The following is a 6,236-nucleotide window of genomic DNA, read 5'->3' as shown; positions in this document are numbered from 1 at the left end:
AAAATTTTTTTTTTTTTTTTTTTTTTTGGCTGGGAGTGGTGGCCCACGCCTGTCATCCCAGCTGCTCGGGAGGCTGAGGCAGGAGAATCGCGAGTTCAAAACCAGCCTCAGCAAAAGTGAGGCAGTAAGCAACTCAGTGAGACCCTGTCTCTAAATAAAATGCAAAGTAGGGCTGGGGACGGGCTCAGTGGCCGAGGGCCCCCGAGTTCAACCCCTGGTTCCAAAACCTGACAAAGAACATGGCCTCTCCATTGTTTCTCTGCCTTCAACTGTGTTAGAGTTTGACTTGTTTGCAGACTCTAACACAACTGTGTTAGGCGAGACTTTGACAGACTCCCACAAACTCCCTCCTAGTCTCCATCCGTATAAGCGTCACCCGCCTCCTGTGCCACACACCAAGGTTGTCACCCGGTGCCTGTTGAATGAATGTTCATCCCCGTTTTAGCCTGGGACCCCCAGAAGCGACCAGAGACAACGACATCGGGCAGAGGCCCCGGAAGATGTGAGGAGGGAGCCACAGGAGGAGGAAGGACGCAGGCCGTATGGGAGGTGCCAGGGGCTGTGACTGCCGTGGCCTCGGGTGCTCAGGCTGCTGGGGACACTGGGGGACAGTGGGGACCAGGGGCAGGGCCTCCTCAGAGGGGCAGGAAACTGGGACTCCTGTGGTCAGAGGGCTGCCCTGGGGCCCTGCAGTGCCCAGAGCCGCCCAGTCACCAGTCCATGGCAAAGCCTGATAGGAGGCCAGACAGGGCGAGGAGCCTGAGAAGATCGGGAAAGGGGAAGTCCTGGGGGCCCTGGGAGGGTCCAGCCTGGGGCCTCGAGGGTGTTTTGGGGTAGGCTTGGGAGAGCAAGTTCCCAATACACAGGCGACTAGATCACGCTGAATCCTCCTGCCAGACAGAAGAAAATGCATCAGAGAGGCATAGAAACTTGCCCAAGGTCACCCAGCCAATGAGAGACCAAACTAGCTGAGAAGCCACGTTGGGATAACTCCACATCCAGTGTTCCCAGCCCCGTGCCCCAGCTGTGCCTCCAAGGATGCCCTCATCACCTGCCCCTGAGGGTTAGGGACCACCCTCACCTCACTGAGGTCCCCCACACAGGCCCTGCTCCTCATCTCCTGAACTCGCCCACTGAGGCCTCGGGCTCCTCTGGCCTCCACCTGTCTCTCCCCTTGCACAGCAGCCAGACTGCTCCCAGGGCAAGGCTCGTGCTGCCCGCCTCCCTGTGCCCGTCCATGAAGCACCCCTGCCCAGAACGCCCAGCCCTGCCTCAGCTAATCCAAACAGCCCTGAGCGTCCTCATCTCCCACACCCTCCAGGCCTCCCTCCCGGGCCTCCTCTGGAATCCACCCCCACATGCACTTGCTTCCATTCCCACTTCAGAGCCCGTCCAGGCACTGCCCCCGCCATGAGGACCTTCCCTGCCCCAGCCTGAAAGAGCCAGGGACCCCTCCCTCGGGTGACTGCCCTGCTTGACCCTGACCATGAGCCGGCATTTGTTACAGCTCTGTCCCCTCCAAGGCCGGGCTCCCTGTCGGCCAGGCTTGGTCTGCTCACTCCCGCTGTCTTGGGCTGAGCCCAGCAGACGCAGCTGGAAGGGAACCAACCCATCCCCACCTCCTGGGGCCAACAGAAGGATCCCAAGGGACCGTGTGTAGCCCTCACCTGGGAGGTGCTGGGAGCTGAGCGATGGCATTCCTCGTGTCCCTAAGTGCCTCCCACGGGCCCTCCCAGAGGACAGCTGTAGGGATGTGACAGTGATGTGAATTCCTGGGGTCCCCCCCTGAGGTCCACAGGCGACCAGGACCAGAGGACCCTTGCGCAGGACCCTGGCCGACCCCACTCCGGTTTTCCAGATAAGGAACCGAGGGTCATGAGCAGGAAGGGACAGGCCCAAGGTCTCCCAGCCAACTGGTGACCGAGCCAGGACAAAATCCTGTTACCCAACTCAGAATCTCTCCTATTTCATGACTGGAGACAGGTGGGGACAGTGAGGACAGTGGGGACAGGCTTGGAGGCCTGGCCTCTGACGGCAGCCCAACCTGCCACTGTAATGCAGTGAAGGAGGGTAGGTAAAGGAGGGGTCTGCAGCCAGGTGTCACCTGGCCACCACCTGAGCCTCCCCTGAGTATGAACAACGGTGTATTCAAGGAACCCAGAGACCACAGGTCACACGAGGCTGGTGACTTGGGGACTGGGGAGGATGGACCAGGCAAGCAGGGCCATCAACCCAGCAAGGACTCGGCTGCCGGAGGCTGGACGTCCTGCTGCCCATGGGAAGCCCAGGTTTGCTGGGCCAGTTCACAGAGAGGATCATGGGGGAGGTAAAACCAAGTTCTGAGGAGTCGGCCTAAGTGACTTCTCAGGGCTCTGCCTGCCCACCCTGCCAGGTGCCAGGTCATGGGCACCCATGATGTGCTCAATTGTTCTGGAAGCTACTACTCTGTTCCAGAATCGAGAGGAAACTGGACAGCTTCAGGGCCTGTCCTCAGGAAGCGCACCCCAGCAAGGCTGCCCAGCCCATGAGCAGGGAGATGAGTTCCATCGGGACCAGAGGAAAGTCCAGCGGGTGTCAGGAGCCCTGCGCAGGGCCTGGGGGAGGCCGCCCTGTGAGATCATCAAGGAAAATTGAAACCTGGAGGGGAGGTGGAGATGAGGCTGGGGGCGGGGGACAGGAGATGGGTGTTAAGTGTGAAGGGGCCCCAGGAGGGATTTTAGGCCGGACTCTTTCACCTTTGAAAGCTCCAGAGTGATTATAAGGAGGAGAGGCGGGCGGGACCCTCTACATCACAGGCCCTGAGGGCAGGGTCCTGCCTTGTCTTGTGTCCCCAACTCCCAGCTTGGGACCATCCAGGGAGCAGCTTCTGTCTGAAGCCAGACAGGCCTGGCTGACTCTGGGGGCAAGTCCCTTAGGGGCCACGAGCCTCAGCTCCCCCATGGGTACACTGGCCACCATAACACCCACCTCCAGAGAAGGCTATATGCCTGTGGCAACCCGTGCACCCAGCACACAGTAGGTCCTCAGTGGGGCCTCCCAGCCTCTCCCATGAGGCCCACTGAGGCCAGTGGAGTACTGTGCATGTCACGCTGTGGGGGACCCTGCGCTGGGACATCAGAGAGGCCCAGGAAGAACCAGCTGTGGCTGCCTGTGCTCCACATGGTCATGGAGAGGTGGGAAGCCACTCTGGAGGGTGAGAGGCTTCCTGGAGGAGGGGCCTGGGGTGGGCCCTGGGGGCTTGGGCAGGTGGGCGTGGGGGGGCACCGCGCTGCAGAAGAGCTTAAGCAAAGGCCTGAGGTAGCTCCCACTCCATCCAGCCCTGTCCTCCCTGCCCCCCTGTGCGGGACCCGCGTGCTCCCTGGCACCCTCCCCACCACCCGCCTCGTCTGCTCCGTCTCTCCCTCCTGGGCCTCCGCAGGCGGCTGCCTCCCCAGGGGGACCTTGGGGCAGCCCCACCAAGCCAGAGCCTGGCTCTGGTGCCACCTGACTGCCTGAGCCCTGGATGCACCCAGGGGTCTGTCCCATGGGAGGGGCCTGGAGGGGGGCCTTGGGGACGCCCCGCCCTGGCGGGCACTCACACAGTGGGGATGTACTCTCCTGGGAAGGCGTTGGTGGTGTAGCTGATGAGGAGGCAGGTCTTTCCCACGGCTCTGCAAGATAGGAAGCGCGAGAGGGCGTGTCACAGGCTCTGTCTGGGGCCTGGGGACCTCTCCGAGTGCCTGCCTGGTCCCCCAAGAAGACCCAGAGTCTGCCCAAGCCCCGACCTCTGAGCCTCAGTCTCCCACCCGTGACACCCCCATCAGTGTCAACCCCAGAGCCTGCAAGGGTCGCCTGAGGTGTCTGTGCGTGCAGACTCTCGGGCCCCAGAGATTCTGGTCCGCGGGTGTGGGCGGAGCTGGGGCCCCGAGGTGTGGGTCATGGGGACAGAGGAGCAGGAGTGGGGGGTGCCGGGAGACCATGCCATAGGGGCTCTGGGCCCGACTCCACCTGTGTCCCCACACTCCCAGCCTCAAAGCCCAGCTCCACCAACCACGAGTGGGCAATTTTAGGCAGTCACCAAACCCCTGCCTCAGTTTCCCCATGGAGAACAGGGGGATGTGTTCATCTCCTGGGAATGCGCTGATGCACACAGCAAGATGTCACAGCCACGGCAGGTGGTGACCATTAGGGGAAACTGCCCCCATACCTCTGTCCTTGCCATGGAACAAGGCAGTCAAGGACACAGAGTTTTTTAAAGTCAAAGAGACCTGGGTCTAACTCCTGTGCAGGATTTGGCAAATGACTTAACCTCTCTGAGCTTCTGTTTTCCCAACCATAAAGTGGACTTGATATTAGGGAGCATAGTATGCAGGGGCCCTGCTCAAGCCCAGGGCTGGCACCCAGTGGAAAATGAATGGCCGCAGCCCTTGTGGGGTGTCCCCCATCCTGCTGGGCCAGCAGACGGCAAATGTAGCTCAGCCAGGAGCAGAAAGGCCAAGGGGCCTCTCTGGGCCTTCCCCTGCTCTGCCTGGTTCCGTCACTTCCTGTTCCGAGCAGGCTGCTGGCCCTCCCGGGGCCTGCCACCAAAGTACCTTTGAACGTTACCCTTGACTTCCGCCCGCCTGCTCAGATCAGATGCAAAGCAGAAGTGAGCGGTGGCTGCGGCCAGATAACGGCCACCCGGCCCGAGTCAGCTGAGGGCGCCTGTGGACGCCCTGGGTCAGGCAGGATCCCCAGGCGGCCCCTGCATGGGGAGCTGGGCAGGAGGCCAGGGCCAGCCAGATACCTAGGATGGACCCGGGGCCACCTTGGGCTGGTTCCCAACATGTGCGGCAGGCTTGTGAGTGACAGGGGACCTGTCATTCTACAGATGAGGAAACAGAAGACCACAGGGACAGGACAGCCCAAGGTCACTGAGTTCCAGCCGCTGGGGAGGGCCTCAGCCCAGCTGGCCCCTCGGGTCCCCACAGTCACCCTGCACCTCCTGCCGTTCTCCTTCCCTAACTCTGCACCCCTGCGCCCCCCATTCTGCTCCTCACCACCCCCCCCCACACATTCCCCCCCACTACAAGCTGCAGGGGAGGTAGGAACGCACCCGACAGTGACCCAGCCCCGGGCTCCTCTCCCGCCTCCCCACGCCTCTTCCCAGGGCGCTTGTGGCGGTTCAGGGAAGCAGCCCTCACCAAGCCAGGGCCTAGACCCCAGGCCAGCCTGGGGACAAAAGCCAGGCTCCCTCCTCCTGGCTGCATCTGCAGAATGGAGACAGGGGCTTGCATCCCTGGACACCTGCCCCTGAGGGTTAGGGACCACCCTCACCTCACTGAGGTCCCCCACACAGGCCCTGCTCCTCATCTCCTGAACTCGCCCACTGAGGCCNTCTGCTGCCCGGGAGGCCTCCAGTTGCCAGTCCCCCCCAGGCCCCTGGCCCTCAGGCCCCCTGCCCTGCAGGCCCCTCTGGCCAGCTCACCTTGGCGCGGACATTCTCGTAGGAGGCCGGGCTGACGAGGGAGAAGCAGATGAGGAAGACGTCCTGCAGGGAGAGGCCGGGTGAGCCACAGCGTCCACCGGCCCCACCTGGCAGCCATGGAGGGCCGGCCCGGGCCAGGAGGGAGGAGCAGGGCGGGCCCTGGGGGCTGAGGGGTGCCCAGGGCGGGGACAGCAAGGCAGAGCCAGGTCTTGCCCAGGTGCCCCTGGTGAGGGACGGGTGTGGCCACCCAGAGTCCACGCTCCTGCCCATCCCCAGCCTGCCCCGGAGGGAGAGCCGAGGGCAAGGGCTGGCACCTCGGCGGGCGTCCCCAGCTCCGCCCCGGCAGGCTCCACAAACCGGGCTCCAGGGGCCACCAGGCCAGACGGGAAGGGCCTCCCAAGCGGAGGAGTGGGGAGCACAGGGCCCGGAGCGTGAGGAGGGCGGGGCCGCGCACCGTCTGGGGGTAGGAAAGTGGCCGCAGGCGGTCGTAGTCCTCCTGGCCAGCCGTGTCCCACAGCCCCAGGTTCACGGGCTTGCTGTCCACCATCACATTGGCTGAGTAGTTGTCAAACCTGTGGAGGAGGTACGACAGGACAAGGTCAGCCTCGAGTCCAGAGCCCCGACATCCACTGAAGCCCTGCATCGTCCCATTCAGAGGATGAACACCAGAGAGGGGCGGCGACTAGCCCATTGTCACACAGCACTGTGCAGTTGGGTTTTCTTTATTTTTTTCATTACTGATTCATTATATTTAAAAATCTTTTTTTTTTTTTTTTTTTTTTTTTTTTTT

General features: G+C 62.4%; 1 long non-coding RNA gene across 1 annotated transcript in view; it reads right to left on the bottom strand.

The window, feature by feature from the left end:
• The window catches only part of LOC107139884, a 14,520-nt gene that overhangs the window by 5,822 nt on the left and 2,462 nt on the right, over nucleotides 1–6,236 (bottom strand). The window contains exon 2 of the long non-coding RNA XR_007347089.1: nucleotides 3,575–3,650. This is a non-coding gene — a long non-coding RNA (uncharacterized LOC107139884). The remainder of the gene's footprint in view (nucleotides 1–3,574; nucleotides 3,651–6,236) is intronic.

The sequence above is a fragment of the Marmota marmota genome, unplaced genomic scaffold (genome assembly GCF_001458135.2).
Source record: "Marmota marmota marmota unplaced genomic scaffold, marMar, whole genome shotgun sequence".
NCBI classification, from domain to species: Eukaryota; Metazoa; Chordata; class Mammalia; order Rodentia; family Sciuridae; genus Marmota; species Marmota marmota.
The sequence above is the reverse complement of the archived record's forward strand: the minus strand, read 5'-3'. Positions and strand labels throughout refer to the sequence as shown.